The sequence below is a fragment of the Camelus bactrianus genome, chromosome 26 (genome assembly GCF_048773025.1).
Source record: "Camelus bactrianus isolate YW-2024 breed Bactrian camel chromosome 26, ASM4877302v1, whole genome shotgun sequence".
NCBI lineage: Eukaryota > Metazoa > Chordata > Mammalia > Artiodactyla > Camelidae > Camelus > Camelus bactrianus.
This window is the reverse complement of record NC_133564.1, coordinates 18,811,488-18,829,850: the sequence shown is the minus strand read 5'-3', so window position 1 is coordinate 18,829,850 and position 18,363 is coordinate 18,811,488. Positions and strand designations below refer to the sequence as shown.

Genomic DNA, 18,363 nt, shown 5'->3' with positions numbered 1-18,363 from the left:
TGGGGGACCACACTTTTGAGCATTTACAGAGGAAGGATTACAGGCAATATTCTAAGAAGTTTGCTGTTATATATTGGTTAGCACTGAAGTTGCTGGATTCTTAAGATATCAAATAAGAATAATTCATGAAGAGGTAAATATTGATTATGGCTCTGTAGAAATGGACAAAAATGAGACTCTGAAACACTATGTCCAGGGATTCATTAATCTTCATGCATAGAGCAAAGAACAAGAAGCTCCCACAATTCAAATGTCAACTTCTGTATTATTCCTCAGTTTACAATTAAGAAAATAGTGCTACATTTTCTAAAATAGGAGTGTCTTAAAAACTTCTTTGTATAACACCTCCAAAAACAATTTTTAACAATACAAACAGCAACAAGAATCATTTATTTAACAGAAGTCTCCACATCAGATAAGAGCAAGACTAATGATTTTGTGAATGTTCTCAGTTTACTGCTTTATTGGATCTCATTTTATTTAAAAAAAATAGTGCACATTTTTTGGGGGTACATCATTTGCTGACCCCTCAGTTTACATTAGAGTTTTTTCTTTCTGGTTTTTCTTTTTCTTTTGACTTCTCTTTCTACCCTCAATGACATAAGCATCTGTAAAATGTCATGTCTTCACAGCGATAGATAGCTCTTTTAGAAGTCTCAGTAGATTTGTTAGTAAATGAACTAATTGTGGACTCAGACAAGGGAATAGTCAGTAAGAAACCAAATTAATAAAGTAATGTAAAGTGGAAAGATAATTAACTGCACCAGACCGTAATGATTAATATATTAATATTATTTAGAGAACAAAAAAAAAAGATGAGAAAAAAAGACTCTTCTAGTTGGACTACTGTCAAACTATTCTTTGGGAATTAATGAGAAATAGGTGTGCTCTATAACTCGATAAAAAACATTAGAAAGTGTTTTATTAATAGGATATTGACATCATCTGCCAAATCACATAAATAACAAATATCAATTTATATGTATACATATAAAATATTGGCACAACCCTCTTATGTTAAAAGCTGAAAATCATTATAAAATATATGTACTCTCATTCAAAAATAAATCAATTTAAATGATTCTCTACTAAGGCTTTTCAGGAAGTTATGTTTCAAGATTATAGGAAAACAATTTAGAAAAAATGTGTTTTGACTGATTATACATTATAAAAAATGTAGTTTTTATTAACTGTTATGAGAAAGGAGATGCATGCCATTCATGTATTAATATACTCTGTAATTACAAAGTATTTATTCGGTGGTGCCTCCTTCCCAGCACTGTAGTAAGCAAGGGAAATACTGTGAACAACAGTAAAAACAGAACACAAACAAACAACAGCAACAACAAGAAAACCCTTGGTTCTGTCATTCATAGGAGAGAAAGACACAAAACAAACAAATCCCCAAAACACATATAATTACTAATTGCTTTGGAGGAAGAATACAGGACTCCTAATGTCAAATGGAAACAGGTCCATCAAAGGTACTTTTGCAGCCATAGTTGTTGTGATAATAGCTGCCAGTTACCTTCGAGGTTTTGCCAGCTCACATTGGGATAAGCAACCTGGCTTAACTCAAGATTCTGCATTCATTCTGGCCTTGCAGATAGGGTCAAAGCTTATAGACTCACCTCCCCAAAATAGTTAATATTTACTATGGAAATAGTCCAGGACAAAGGCTGAGTTACTTTTCTTAGCGCATCTTGACACTAATTTTCATTACTGTCAAAAATGTAAGGAGCAGTTGAAGGACCAGCTTGATTAAGTTCTCTCCACATCATATGATTTTTTAAGTTTCTTAGCAATCCTATCTACTGCCTATCGTATAGCAAGAAACGCTATCTCCTACTCTGTGTGTTTCTTTTTCTTTAACATCATTCTTCTTAGATTTGAACCAAAACTTGCTAATAATTCTAGTTTTTTTTTTTAAATGCTATTTCTAGTGTCTAGGTAAGAAACAGTCTCTTCTTTGGTTCTTAGGAATCAGATTTTATGTTGCAAATGTATTTAAGACAAGAATTCCTTAGCCACACATTTTAAAAAACATGGTAAATTTAAAATCTTTTCAACTTTAATATAGCTAAAATTTCATAGCATGTTTTATGACTTCAAATAAATAAATATAGTTTAAAATAATGGACTGTATTGCACAAAGTATTTTTTGGAAATAATGAGAGTTTTGTTTAGCACTATCATGCCAATTAATAAGACAAAAGAATGCTTAAACTATTTACCTTTATTATCCATTCATTGTTAGCTCTCTGTGGAAACATTTTCTAATTTAATGCATTTTGTGTATATTTGAATAAATTTTTCAAGTTTTATGTATTTTAAGGTAAAGTTTATCAAATCTCTTTAGCATTTCCTTGAGCATATATTCCTATCTAATATTGCTTGTGCATTGCAGAATTGTGCATTGCAGAATTATTTGCTCAAGAAAATGCTTGAGTTGACAAACTCCACTTTAAAGTACACAGACTTTGAGGAGATAGGTAAGTAGATAGATAGACAGATATATATAAATAGATAACTGCAGCTTTCAAATTAAAATAATGTCATCTGATTGAAGTATAGTATAAGCAGCCATGTCTTTTTATAAGGAAACAATTTTTCTTCTTTGTCAAGTTAATCTCACTTTCTTAGTATAAAATATTTGGTCTGAAGTGAGTTTTATACTGTGTACTATTCAAACATCCTAGAGGGGAAATTTTTTTTTTTTTTAAGATTTTAGTTTCAGTAGTCATCTGTGACTCTATTTTTTGTTTGTTTGTTTTTGGGGGGGCGGGTAATTGGATTTATGTATTTGTTTATTTTTAGAGGAAGTACTGAGGATTGAACCCAGAACCTCGTGTGTGCTAAGCATGCGCTCTACCACTTGAGCTATACCTTCCCCCCCAAAGAAGGGAAATTTTAAAAACATAAATAATATATTTTTATAGTGTCTTAAAAATTACTTTTAACTCTTCAGATTTTAAATTCATATAAAAACATAAATTAAGTAAAATGAACAAAGAAGTGTATTTTTTATCATGCAGTATTTATCACACAAAATGCCTGTCTTGACTTTCTGAAAGTAAGCATAGTTCTGAATATCACCCACCTGATTTAATTCTGTTTGTCTGGGTCATGAAGTTCACTTCATGAGTTGGGCTCAGTGGAAGGTTAAGTGGACGAGATCAGACAACCTTCTGCCTTGACTCTTCAGACTTTTCTTAGTTTCTGTGCCTGTGGGAAACGTGCCGAGCTAACACCTGTCAAACCCAGTGCGGTAAGATCAAGCCATCAGTTGTTTGAAACTGACTGCTTCTGCATCCTCGAGGACCAGGTGGATAAAAAAGATTAAGATGTAGGAATTATGATCAATAGATACGTATTTTACAGGTGCTTTTTAGCTTTCCAAAAATGGCTAAGATACAAACCTAGAAAAAAACTAAGCCTAACCATTCCCTAGAAACTACACTTTATGACATATTTCAAACACTACATTCTTAAATCTGGTTAATTTTGAAAATACTAGCATCACAGAAATAAATTCTATTTTATTTTATTTAGTATTAAACTGCTCTTGATTTAACTTTTAAAAAAAGAGCAAACTATGTCATTTTTATTTTACAAGGGGCTTAGTAAGCTATGCTGTGATCAATGATGTTTTCATAAGTTTTATTTAAAACTTTATGAAGTATTTCAATATAAAAATATTTTAAACATAAAATATACAAAGTGATAATTTAGGATCTGACTAATAATATAAATAAAACTCCTTATATCTTACTAAATATTTCCACGTCCTCACCTAACTCATCATATGAAATAAAAGTATTAATTGAATAAGTATTTTAAAAATAAAGAAAACTTTGCAACTTTATAAGAATGTAGCATCTGGGATATCTAACTGCAGAGACTGGATTATGAGGGAAAGATGAATAAACGAAGTGGTTACTCCAAAAATAGCTGATAAGTTAGCTAAAATTGAAGAGTGAAGGAAAAAAAATTTAGAAACGTAAAAGGAGCATCCATTTTCAGTGAAGTGAAGACAGGGAGTATGAACTGTGAAAGAACAAAACAGCAACCCTGGGCTGAAGTGCAGGAGTGGTTTCTCAGATGGTTTCAGTGAGATGATAACACGTGGGCACAGCCCTTACCTCCCAGCCTTTCCTTCTGCATAATTTGGTCCATAATGTCTGGTACCTAAGAAGTTAACTTGGCTTGTGCTTCTTAGCTCTGTTAATGAAAAGATGAGATCGGTTTTTCATTTATTCATTCGATAAATACTTAAGAAACTAACTACTAAGTTCTCCACACTATTGTAGCGTTAAATAGGACACTGTGCCTGGAGTAAAACAGAACATTTGTCAAAAGCAGAAACAGCTGCCTGACCCCAGGAACTGTGAAAGAGTAGAAGGGTGCTGGGAAGAAGTGAGCCAGTCTTCACAGATGAAGTGACTCTTTTTTCTTTTCTTCAAATTGATTCAAAGAGTGTCTCTTTCCTTAAATATATACTACCCTAACCAGTCATAACTCAGGGATTATGAATTAGAAAATGGGGCTGAATAAATATTGCATTGTTAAGAACATATTTCTTTAGAAATGTATAGGGGTCATGGAGTTACTGCAAATGTCAGAGGTCTTTCCATCAGCCTCACACCACTGAGTTTTAATCGCTTTACGATACTGGCTTTAAGGATTGTTGAGGCACAATTTGTTGCCTGGAATCAAAAATGGTTTCTGACTTGTATGATTTTTCTCATACGTCCAGTCCAAAGCTATCTTTGTACAAGTCTGCGGTTCTGTAAGTAAAATATGGACAACGTTTAAAGGGTCCGATTCCCCCAGCCGTGGACGGCCTCTGCACTGGCGTCTGGCAGCCCGGGCAGCTGCAGCTGAGCTTACTGCGCTCTTCAGCGTACCAGGGTGCGTTCTGTCGCCAAGAGTTCAGTCAGGCGATAAGCTTTAGCTCTAGGCTTTGGAAAGAAAGAGGGGGAAGAAAAAAGAATTCTGAGAGAGAAAAGACCTAGATGTCCTGGTTAAATAATACCTGGAAAGATGTTGATAGATTTTCAATTTGAGAAAAAAAAATGAACTCTTATTATATCCATGAATACAGGACAAACTGTTTAGAAAAGTTCTTACTCTTTACTCCAGTTCTAGAGTCTTATTTTGGATAATCTCAGTTTATTTCCATAAATGTGCAATCTCTGGGCCGTGATTACTGTATGATATCTTTCGAAAAAGCCAGAAAGCATCTGTCAGAAGGAAACCCTTCTAGAACTGGGCAAAGTGACTGTCCCTCTAACCCACCCATGGTTTCATCTCTCACCTCACGCATAGTTCTCTGAAAGGCAGGACTGGGTGGAGAGGAAGTTTGGAATGGTTGGGATTCCTATTCCCTGTATTTCTTGAAGAGTACCTTCTGTGAAGAGATGGAGTTGAGGGGGTGTTGGGTGAAAGAGAAGGTTTAGAAAATGGTGATCGTAAAGACTATTATGTAATTATATAAGAGAGGAGAATCTGAAAAGGAAAACAAATGACAGAACAAGCTATAAATCAGTGCATTTAGAAAAACAATTATCTCACATCTAGACACTATGGTTTTCTCCTGTATTCTGTTTATCTGCTTTTGGGTAGTTTCTCTATCTGGAAGACGTGGTTGTTGTCTCTTTAGAAACCACTACTGCTAGGTTCATCTGTAACCCAGGAAAATTGTGGACGGCTGTAGACTTTAATTCCACTTAGGGGAGTCCTCTGTCTCTCATAGTCTTCAACGTCGTGGCCAAGAATAAGGTTTGAATAAGAAGATAAATAATATTGACTGTATTTAAAAAGCTATTTATTCGCAAATATATACATATATAAAACACAAAGAGCAAACTCGTGGCCACGAGTTTACTCCAGAAATTCTGTTCCTCCGCAAAAACTGATTTACCTTGAAGGGAGTACAGTAAATTCGCCTAAAATATCCATGGTGACCTGAGAATGTTTCCTCCCCTTCTTTCCCTACAATGTTGCACTTCTAGTAGGTCTGAGGATGAACTGAGACTCCCCCAGCCCTCAGCACACACATGCCTCCCAATACCATCATTTTCTTGTTGAAATTATTCATCTGGGGTTAGTGCCATTTTCCCCCCTGATGAATCAGACAAAACTATTTACAGATAATGTAAAAAGCCCCAGAAATTTAAACAGACTTCAGAAGAAGTCACATTTTTGCTCAGTTACATCAGAGTCGTGTTTTCTAGTGTAGGACCAAGTCATGTTAACAAGGGGAATGGGTCTCCTTACATGGAAATAGACCCCTTTGTCTTAAAAAAAAAAAATTCAACATTTGCTGTTGTTTGTATAACTGCTCTTAGATAACTTGGGGAGAAAACAATAGCAGCCCTGACTGTGGGGAAAAGAAACAAGAGTCAGGAAAACCACCCCTGACAGGCAATAGCCCACTTAGTCCCTCCTCTCTTGACGATGCGGGAGGAAGAAGTACAGAGTCCAATCTCTGTGCCAGTCTCCAGGCAGAACTTTCCTGATCCAAGAGAACCCTGAGATTCCCCCATGAGACAGAAAGTAAGGCTCTGTCCCACCCAAGTGACAGCAACACTTCCGGACAACAAAGGAGCAATCCCTATTAATCCCTGGGCAGAAAATCTCATGTGCTATTTAAGGAGAGTCTGTGCTTGTTTCAATCCAAACACAAAACATACAAAAAAAAAATCTCTTGTTAAAATGGTTCCATCAGATTAGAAAGTACATTATATTTTGAAACATTTTGGTACTACTTAGTATTATGACATGTTGTGCAAAATTAGAAACACTTTAAAAGTGTAAAATAAGAGGATCCAAATAGTGAAACCAGTAAAAAATAATCAATTAGTTTTTTTTATTTTTAGTATTGACAATAAAAAGTAAAAAGAAAAAAGTTCTTTCATGAGTATTACATGGTAAGGAACCTTTGGTTTGTTGATTTGTACAGCATATCAAATGGTAGTGTTGGTCCCCCCATTGGTCCATGGAGAATAATTTTTAATGATGATGGAAAATGTTCACATGTGATGACATATCTCTGTTTCATAGGTGAGAAATGTCTAGAGAAGTGACTTAGGAAAGGTTGCATTGATAGGATCTTTAGACTCTTGGGTCTAGATGGTTGTAAAATAAGAACTATATTATATATTGGTCTCTGCCCCCAGTTCCTGACATAAAGCAACTAAAATTCTTAAATTCTTATGCTAGGGGAATCTTTTGTTCTAACGTTTAGTCTTTTCCCCCAGCTCCTAACACAGAGCTCTTAAGACCTTTGTAATGTCCGAAGTGATGAAGCATCTGACACTGAGCTTAGGCCCAGTTGCCAGTTCTGCTGATTATAGTTCTTCTGTGGAAGTGTGTTTTCCTCTGGTGTTATTTTCTTTCAGTATGAGGAACTTCTTTTAGCTTTTTTGGAGTGCAAGTTCACTTTAGGTGAATAATTCCAATTTTATCTATTTAAGAATGTCCTTATTTCACTTGATGTTTTTCCTATAAAATTTCACAAAATATCTGAAAAAAGATAATAAATCTGATCAATAATAAAAATAGCAAAAAAAAAAAAGCTAAAAAATAAAATACCTTAGAATTTCCCAGGGGTTAGGAATGTCTTTTGTTCTAATGAGGCAGCTCTGGGTGCGTGGGCTCTTGGATAAGAGCTGGTCACCAGAAGGATCAGCCACGGTTAGAGGCTTGGAATTTTCAGCCCTTTCCCCCATTATCTGGAGAGGGGAGAGGGGCTAGAAGTAGAGTTAGTAATTGAGCAGGTCTACATAATGAAGGCTTCATAGGAATCCCAATAGTATGGGGTTTGGAGAGCTCCTGGATTGGTGAACACACCTATGTACCTCCCAGGAGGGTGACATGCCCCAACTCCATGGGAACAGAACCTCCTGCACACATGACCCTTTCAGACCTCGCATTACATATCTCTTCGTCTGGCGGTTCACCTATATCGTTTATCATAGCTCTTGTTATATTATAAACTGGTAAACCTAAGTAAGTGTTTCCCTGAGTTCCGTGAGCCATTTCTAGCAAACTGTCAAACCCAAGGAGCTGGTCGTGGGAACTGTGATTTATAGTCAGTCAGTCAGAAATACAGCTGACAACCTGGGACTTGCAGTTGGCATCTGAAGTGGGTGCAGTCTTCTGAGACTGAGCCCCTAATTTGTGGGATCTGACACTAACTACAGAGCATCAGGTCTGAATTGAATTGGAGGACACACAACTGGTGTCACAGAATTGCTTGACATGTAGAAAACCTGTGCGTCTGGTGTTGGAAGAGTTGTGTGTGTGGCTGTAGCAGGAGAGGAAAAGGGGTGCACAGGAGTGTTTCTTTGTTTTCCTTGCTCAGTGGCCTTTCCAGTCTTCCTGCCTCAGGAAAGGGCAAAAAGTGACCATTTGTCACATTCGTCATTAATCATGGGTCTAACTGCTACAGTATACTCGAGCGACTTGCTTTTTTTTTTTCTTTTCCTGAAGTTGATTTATAGTGTTACATTGAAGCATTATTCACAAAAACTAAGATATGGAAACAACCCAAGTGTCATTCAATGAACAAGTAAAGATTCCATATATATATATATGTTTATATTTATATATATTTATGTATATAAATATACACGTGTGTATATGTTTATGTATATATATATATGTATCTATCACATGTATATACATACACAAAGAAATATTATTCAGCCACAAGAAAAGAGAAAATCCTGCCATTTGTGACAATGGACCTTGAGGACATTATGCTAAGTGAGATGTTAGACAAAAAACAAACACTCTGTGATTTCAATTATATGAAGAATCTGGAAAAGCCAAACTTGTAAAAACATAGGTTACAAGGGTACAAACTTGCAACCAGTAGATAAGTAAGTCCTGGAAATCTGATGCACAGTGTAGTAATTAGTCAGTGGTACTGTATTACACATGACTTCAGAGTTGCTAAGAGACTAAATCTTAATTGTTCTCATCACAAAAAAGAAATGATGATTATGTGACAGGACAGAGGTGTTAACTAACCCTAAAGTGGTAATCATATCATAATATATAAATGTATCAAATCAACACATTTTACACTTTAAACTTACATCCTGTTATATGTCAGTTATATCTCGGTTTTAAAAAAGCGATTGCTCTATTGCCTGTATCATTATTGAGAAAGGAGTTTAAAGGGATCAGAAAGGCAAAGAGAGACAAGGAGAGGCAGCAGTAGAAGAAATGAGAAGAGAAATCAGGACGTTAGGTGACTGAATTAGGTACAATGCAATTCCTTCTCCAACCACCAAATACTACTTTAGGTAAAGTACACTAATTTCACTGAATGCTTGTTTAAAGTGGATTTTTCAAATCAGTTACCATAAAAAGTTCTCATTAGGGTTGAATGGAATATAGCAGAAGCAGCTCTCAGCAGACACAAGAGCCTAGGGAAGTGGACCACGAGCACGTAAATCCACAGCAGCTCACATAAATCCTGAGGGGGGCTTTGGCCTACACAGGCTGTGGAACTGGGTGTTTCAAGCGAAATTTACCTCTTCTCCAAAGGGCAGGGACTTAGCAGCCGACTGCTAGATTACATCCAAACAAATCAGAAAAAGATTCGCTTGATGGCTTTGTGATCAAATTTCAAATGATTGATTCAGGTAAACAAGAGGCTATAACTTCAATTTCCTTTTTGAGTTAAATGTATGATTGCTCTCATTAGGAAACAAATGGTATAAGCTTTGTGGACCACAGAAGATCATAGTGTTTTGCCCTTTTCATTTAGCCAGAACTGAGAATAAAGGCGCAGCTTGGAAAACAGCTCAGCTTGATTAACCTTCAGAAGGCCCAATGCACATGTATAACTCTTCTGCGCTGAGATTTGTGGTTGTCAGTGTTACTAAGACAGGTCTCACTCACTACCTGATGTTGAGTTACAGAGCAATGAGGCTTGCAAAGAAAGGAAAATACAAGTTTTATTGGTACAGAGAGAGTAACAATGCAAACTAATGACTTCTGTCCCTTTAAATTACGGCTGGCAGGGGTTTGATACAGCAAGCCGATCTCTTTCGAACAGCCCATCAACATCCCCTCGACTTCCATCAGCATCAGTCTGTACCCTGCCCTTTAGCTGGACCATCTCTCTGGGGGCCTTTGACTTGGGACTATGTTTTAACTTTGAAATGTTACAAGGTTTACAGTGGATTGGAGACTTATCTTTTTTATTGGATTTTTGTTTTTAGGTAAAATTTGTGAGCTTTTTCTCAAAAACTAATGGTTAATGTAAATTCTAGACTGGCCAGAGACCAGACATTATAAATGAAATTTATGCTTAGTGCAGTTGGCCCCGTTTTCCGCCCTTCCCTTGCAGGCATATCGTCTCCTACGACGACCCTCTGTGCGACACTGAAGTGCCCAGTGGAATGCCCTGATTTCCATTCCCTTACATTCTCCTGCTTCCTCCCCTAAGTTCCCTAACTCCCAATCTCATTTGTTACTTATCTCCGTCATTGGGAGTTCTCTTAGGTTAGAGCTCAGCTAAACTGTCAGACTATTTTAAAACAATAGATGCACGGTGTATGTTGACGTGATACCATGTTTCAAAATAAACCGTCTAACGCTGGCCCTAACCCTGACATGACATTCATATTTAAAGAAACTGTCCAGGCATTGACCCAAATGAACAAGGAAGTGAGAGCTCTGCCTTCATCCACTTGGGAAAAAAAAAAGGCACATTCATATTAATGCCTATGTTATGATACCAGGAAGCCGCCAGCTGCCCTCCCTGGAATTTCTACACGTTTCCAGATTTGTGTGTCATGTGTTCTGGGCAGAAGTCCCCTTATGTCCCTCCCTGCCCTGTCTTTCTTTGGCTCTCCACTTCTCATCCAGCTGTTCGGCAGACACAGCCTCTGGGATGCTTCTGCAGGGAGTGGCCCATGTGAGAGTGCCGTTTTGGGTGTCAGGGGCCCGAGATACTGCCCTCCCTGGACCTGTGCTTCCTTCATCACCAGGGCCTGGCTCTGCACCACTCAGACTGACTCACAATCGCCCATGAAAAGAGAGCCTTCGTCTTTTCAGGCCTCAGCTCCCAGTCTCTTACATGCAACTGAAGTAAAAGAAAAAAAGCACATCTCAAAATAACAAGCAACATTTTTCAGACACAGAACAATCCCAGTACTTACTCATAAGACAATAAAAGTGCTCTCAAGGGAACAAAATAAAAAGTAGCTCAACATGATACAGAGACACCGTTTTCCATTATTACATAGAGCGATTTCTTCCTTGGAACAGCATTTCAGAGAGACCTTTCCCTGTGATCTCGAAGGTGTATTTGCATAATTGAAGATCCGGTCAGAGTGGCGCTTCCCTCCACTACCTCTAAGACAGTTTTCAAAGCTCAATTCAAGCCTTTGCTCCCTGTAAGACAGGGCTTTGCAATTTTCTTTAGCTTCCATATCAATATTTCAAAAATCTCAAGACTGTTAAAACATAACTCAGGCATCTTACGCATTTTAAGAATTTATCTGAGCAAAAATTGGTTGGATTTGAGCAGTGCTAAAGCAGAAGCGGTTGGGAGCCTCCCACCCGCAGGAGCTGTGGAGAGACTGACAGAGAAAAGGCAGAAGCAAAGGAAAGAGGCTGTTCATGACTAGAGCTTAAAGCAGAGTTGGCTGTTTGTAACTGGTTGTCCTTAGCATTTTGATTTCATAATCTTTAGGCGTTTACAGGATTAGGTTTTGGTTTGCTTAGATAGGCCACCAACATTAGAGCCGCATCAGTCCAAAAGCCTCCTTGCTCAATTGTTTAACGGGGTCAGGTTTCAGGCAGAATGCAGGCTCAGCGAACTGGGAGTGAGCTGCTTATGGCGACATCAGCAAGGAGGAAGCAAGCTGCCTAGAACGGAGGCTGAGTCTTGGTGGACAGTCCAGCGTGTTACGTTAAGAGGACTCACTTCATGCTTCTGAGTCTCCTCAACAACCATAAAACAAATTTTGTTGCGGATGAATGCTGAGGACAGAGGCAGCTTTACTAATGTGAACGTGGAAGTATTTAGAGAACGTGCAGTCCTTTCCCTCTTCACATCCAAGAACAACCTGAACACCCTTCACTTCTACCAGCTTCTCATGGCTGTTGCCGGAGCTTGACAGCTCAAATGCCTCCTTCGCTCTCTGGAGCCAGGAAAGTGCAGGCAGCAGTTTGTTCACGGTGCACCGGCCACTACTGTCTCTGCCCTTATCTCTCCCGTTCCCGTTGCACCTTACATGGATCAGGTAGGGAACTCAACTCTGTACCCTTGCTTAAGGGGAAATTGTCTTTTGTTTAAAACAAGCATATGTGGAGTACGGACCTCTGCATTTGTATGGTTACTCTCAAAGATCCAAATAAGATATTTAGCTAACTAGTCACAAAAAAATCATTTTAATAACTTTTTGCTCTGTACTCTGGCCTTAAAATAGTTGTGCTGTCAAGCACTTTCAAATTAACACATTAAATTATTATGTTCAGAGAAAAGGTTTTGCTTTCTTTTTGCTTCTCCTTGTCAGTCCTTTTCATGCTGCTCGCACAGGCAGGAGACTGCGAGGCATTTTAGAGTCGAGGGAGGAGCAGCAAAGAAACTAATGCTTTATAGCCTGTGAGACATGCAGCTGTCAGACGGCAGAGCGTTCAGCAGAATTAAGTAGAACTAAGTGCTTTCCTTTTCATTTTACTTTAATGACTAAAGGAACAGAAAGAAGAACAGAAGGGCAAATTTATGTCATCAACCAAAGGCAGAGGGATTAGTGTATTTCCAAGTGCTTGAAATGATACTTTTAACTTAATGCCTTTTTTTCCCCTCTCATGGTCCATATCTAACACTAAAATCAGTATTTAAATCAGTTCATGTAGACCTAATATAAATTAGATAAAAACTGGTGAAAATGGAGTATCAACTCCTCCTCAGACACAAATTCAAGAGTTTTATTTTTATGTAAATTGTCCAAGTATTAGTTATGTTTATTTCTCTTATGAACATAGAACTGAGATAAAATCTGTTTTGCTTGTTTTCTTGAATTCTAGTGACAAGTGAGTTACAGTTCTAATTTTCTCTTACTAACATCTCTTGGCCCCAGCTAAATGTTTCCAAATGCATTTTATTCTATTTTTTAACACCTTTATTATGGTATGATTCCTGTACAGTAAACTACACATATTTCAGATGTACAATCCAAATGCATTTTTAAAAGTGAATTACATTTTAAGAATATGCATTTCACTAAAGCTTTCAATATGGATCTTTGCTGAGATTAGGGTCAAGCTGCTGGGAAGAACATTCTGAGGTTTTCAGTCCAGTAACAAAATGGTCTTAACAAATAATATAACAAAGGCCACATAATTATATACACACACATAGATATAGTATAGATTTATTATATAGTTCTCTGTATGTATGTGTATACTCAAAATTCAGATATAATACAGATTGACTCAAGACCTAGTAGAATGTTGAAATGCCCACTAAATGTGTAAGGAATGAGGGAACTAGAAACTCATTTTTCGACCATCACAGTAATGATTTGTTCAGACAAGAATCATCAATGAATATTAAATCCAGGGCAATATCTTGATGAGAATTAGGATATTTGCATGGTCTTAAAGTGTCTCCACATGGACTACTTGTTAGTTACATTAAAAAACATTCTCACTCTACAGTGGAGAAATTGGATCACATCCTGACAGAGTGATCCAAATTAGTTTATCAGTGAGGGACAGGTGGACAGCATGTGATGTATGGCCAGGAGTTCATAACCTGAATCTAAGCATCAGAAAAATATTAAAACCAATGTTATAAGAGACAAAGGGTCTTGTGGAAGTATTCCAGATTATTCTAGATGAAGGGACAATAAAGAGCTTTGAAAACTGAAAATAATATTGGATCTTGGACTAGATCCTGTGCTGAACAGGAAAAAATGTTATAAAGAACATTGTCAAGTTATTTGAAGAATTAGAATACAGATGGTAGATTAGATTAAAAGATTATATCAGTGGAGGATTTCCTAAGGTTGATAGCTGTATAGAGGTTCTGGTGGAGAATATCTCAATTCTTATGAAATATACAGACACATTTAGAGAGAAGGAAAATCCAAATGGAAAACACAAATAGAGTAAAAATGTTAAAAATAGATGAAAGTGGGCATAAGACATACATGTATTCTTTTTCTTATTTTTTTAACTTTTCTATAAATCTGAGATCAGTTTCAAATAAAAGCTACCATGGTCTAAAAAGCAACATATACTGAGGCATACACACACATACTCAAACATGTATCTATAGTGTATATAAAGAGATACACACACATTTAGACCTCTATTTTTTATTTTCCCTCAGTACTGTATCAGCGTAGTACAGATTACACTGACTACAGAGATGCCTGTTTCCACTTGGGTTACTAGGAGCTAACATGTCCTAAGGGCATGAAAACATGGAAGGAATACGAAGTCTTGGCAAGTGAAAATGTGCGGAGTTTCTGAGTATAATGTGGTGTCTGACACGAGAACGGGGTAGGGAGGTGCTGTTAAAGAAGCCTAAGGCAGCTGTTCCCTCGGCACTCTCTGGGGCACTGTCCCCACGCCGCTTTCTCTGGGAGGGCTCTGACAACAGCAGGGCCCTCCTTCCTCCTCCCCAAACACAGGAACATGTCGCAGCTTAAGCAGCTCGAGTCATGGCTGGTTCAAGCAGCATGGTGCCTCGTGAGGAAATGGTGGTGCCCAGTGCCCAGGGGATGGCTGAGGTGAGGGAAAAAAAAACACTGGACGTTATGTGATTGCCCACAACAGCTGACCACTCTTGCTTCAAACACTCGCCGAGACTTCCCAGACTATGATCTCAGGGGGAAAAAATCCAGTAATTGCCATGAGTGCAACACACTTAATACCCGCAGGCTGATGACTTCTTGGAAAGCTCACTACTTACAATTGTATGTGAAGGCTATATCCACACACTTCCCTGTGAACAAGGCAAACTGTCACCCCAATCAAGAGACAGACCCGAACTATCCATATACAATAAAGGCAGATATTCTTAAACCATTTTTTACATTCACAAATACAAAAGCCTCAAGCAGAACAGAAAATCAATGTGAAATGAGGAAAAGAATGAAAGTCTCCTGCTTTTGCAATCAAATATTCTGCCTGCAGAACACTGCTTTAGGGAGCATAAATAAAAAAAAACAATGAAAATGATTCATCACACAGACACTGTTTCTCTAGCCTACTTTATCAACAAAACTACGCTATACGTGGAACGGGCACTGCTTCCTCTGTCAGTGGTCACACCGGTGCCTAGTGAGGAGGAGGAGGGAGACTCACCAGCTGTTAACCACGTACCTGCGGCAAAGCTCTTAAGACGCTCTACCCTTCAAATAGGACTGTTTGGAGAATGAAAAAGAGTGAAGGCTGGAGAAAGGTGGATGGTGTCAGGGCAAGCAGGTTAAGAAAATATCGAAAGGAGAAGAGTTCATCCGAAGGGAAGAAAGAAAAGAAGGAAAGAAAAGGTCATAGGAGAGGAATGTAGCACGCCCCTGCTTTCTTTGAGTTGATTTTTTAGTCATATTCTATCTAGACTGTCCATTGCAAACAAACAAAAAGAAGGAAGACCCTGAAGTGTTGACAAATAAGTGTGTCTCAGTATGGTAGAATGTAATTTTTAATTACCTCATTAAAAAATAATGAACTAGTAAGGCAAGAGTTTGGGCTGCCTCCTGCTCTCTGCGACTTCCAAAGAGGCACTGAATTTGTAACAGAACAAAAGGTCTTTACCTAAGTTTCTCCAGTGATGAAGTAAGAACACATATACATATTTAAAAATGAAACATCAATTTTTGTGTGTGAATTTAAGTTATAAAAACATTAGCTCAAACCCCATTTACTCAGAAGCCCTGACTTACGAAAAAATAATGTTGTTTTTCCTTAGACGCTAAGAGTTAAAGATATCTACAAAGAAATGCAAAAAAAAATTATTTGACCAACATTTTATATGATATGACTTTTGAGATGGACTGTTCTATTGTGAAGATAACTGTAAAGTAGTCAGGTTTAAGTGAACTTGGAACATCCCTTTGTGTTGTTGATGCAAGGATGAGCTCTTGTGTAGTCACCTAGTCTTGCCCTGGAGGTCCTGACCATCACTGACGGAGACGTACAGGAGAAGCTTGGTGAACTGGCATGGATGGTGTCCAGCCTCAGCGTGGGCACCAGCACACCCTCGACCCGATGGTCTTGAGCACTGACTCTCATTTTGCTGAACAGCTTTCACAAAACTTTAATATCAGCTGCTTTTTTTTATATCATCAAAATCTCTTCTGTCTCAGAAAATAAGTCCACTGTCTTCTCCACTGAGAAAAATAAGGTCAGTAGGCAAGACTGTCCCTCTGAGCTTCTTGGCGTTCCCTGCTTCCCCATCCCCACCTTATCTACACAGGGGTTCTTAGCAATATCTCTCCATCAGATGTTTTTCTTCAGCCTGCTGGTAGCCATTTTGTTACACAGAGTAGAAAACTGAGAAGGTTAGTTATAACTAGAGAAGAATGGAACAGAGGTATATAGATGAGCAGAGACAAGAGAGCAGTTCCCCACTACCCTCTCACATTGCTGTCCTCAGTTTCCTTTCATTCATAATGTCCTGCCCAATTGAGGGATGTTTCAGAACCTTTCCTAAAACAGTTCATCTTTTGTTTACTTGAGTTTCTGATGCATGACAGAGCATCGGAACTAACATAACCACTATAATAAGTTAGGAGATGGTATGGGTTGAATTTTGTTCCCCTCAAAGATACATTCAGGTCCTAATCCCCAGTATCTGTGCATGTGATTTTATTTGGAAATAGAGTCTTTGCTGATATAACCAAGTTATGATGAATCAGGATGGGCCCTAATCCAGCGTCTGGTGTCAGTATTAGGTGAGGGTGATTGAGACACAGACACACAGGGAAGAGAATGCCGTGTGAAGACGTCAGAAAAGAGTCCCGGGGGAAGACGGCAATGTGAAGAGAGCAGAGTGACACATCTGTATGTCGGGGGATTTCCAGGGATTCTGGCTGTCGCCAGAAACTAGGGGAGACTCCCTCTGCCTCTGGAAGGAACCAGAAATATTGATGCTGATTTTGGACATCCAGCCTCAGAACTGAGAGAAAAAATTTCTGCTGCTTAAGCCACTCAATTTGTGAACCTTTATTTCAGCAGCTCAAGGAAACTTATACAGGAGAAATATTATTCTGGGTTTAGAGTTGAGGACACTGAGGCTAAACGTTAAAGTGACTGGCTTAAAGGAAAGTCAGATATCTGGCAAGAGGAAGGCCAGCCATGTCCTGTGATGTTTCTTTCACGCCATTCAAATATCACAATGGAGAAACTTTCATTGAATCTAATGTATCTTGTGTTATTCTGTGATTGACCTCCAGCTTCTAGGTAATATCTAGTTTATCTTTATTTTAATCAATCAATTTTTTTAAAGAATATAAGATAAAACATTGTTAAAAGCCGAAGTGTTAAGCAAGAAAGCTGTAATATAAAATGCTGTCACCGCTGCACGTGGCATTTTGTGAAATCTCAAGGCAGCACCAAGCAGTGATAATATTATATGCGCCATTGCCTAAGCTGTCACATTGTTATGCCGCGTTAAAAATGTACCAGGCCTCACTGAATCTTTAAAGTCTTTTGCACTCTGGTTTTCTGATAGATTTTGGATTGTATTAAAGTATCAAAGTTTTACTTTTTCATAAGAACATGAGATACATTGACTGTCAGTATGAGGGATGTAAAGGGAATGAGAACAATCATTTCTCCATGCAGGTTATGTGCCAAGTATTGTGCGAAACGGTTTTATATCTTTACATCTACTCTGTAATACATATTATTATTTCCGCTTTAAAGAGAACCTGAATCTCAGAGATGGTATATAATTGGCCTTAGGTCATGTAGATTGTAAGTGGTAGAGCTGGGTGGGATGTCTGTCTCTGACCCTAACCAGTATCCACTCCATTCTACTGAGATGAGACCTTAATACACAGGCTTCCTGCTCATGAATGAAATGGAGGAAAAGGCAGGTTTAAGAAGGAAAAAGATAATAGCGGTGAGAAACTGTTCTAGGTCTAGATTAGATTTTTTTTTAATTGCAGGAAAATAGTAGATGAAATGGGATTAATGTTTAAAGAAAGATGAAGCCATAGCCCAAGACTTCAGAGGAAAATACGGGTCTTCCCCACGCTGGGGCAGATCAGTGAAAGGAGCAATATGGAGACATGGGGGTGACGGCAGGATGACTTAATATAGAGCTTTCTGAGACAGCTGTCTCCCTTCTCTGTGAAAACGGAATCGGCAGTAGCC

The 18,363-nt window shown here is 38.1% G+C and overlaps 1 long non-coding RNA gene across 1 annotated transcript in view; it reads left to right on the top strand.

Annotated features, from left to right (window-relative positions):
• Positions 1-18,363, top strand: part of LOC123616384 (uncharacterized) — an 866,081-nt gene that overhangs the window by 753,657 nt on the left and 94,061 nt on the right. The gene's annotated exons all lie outside the window — the stretch shown is intronic.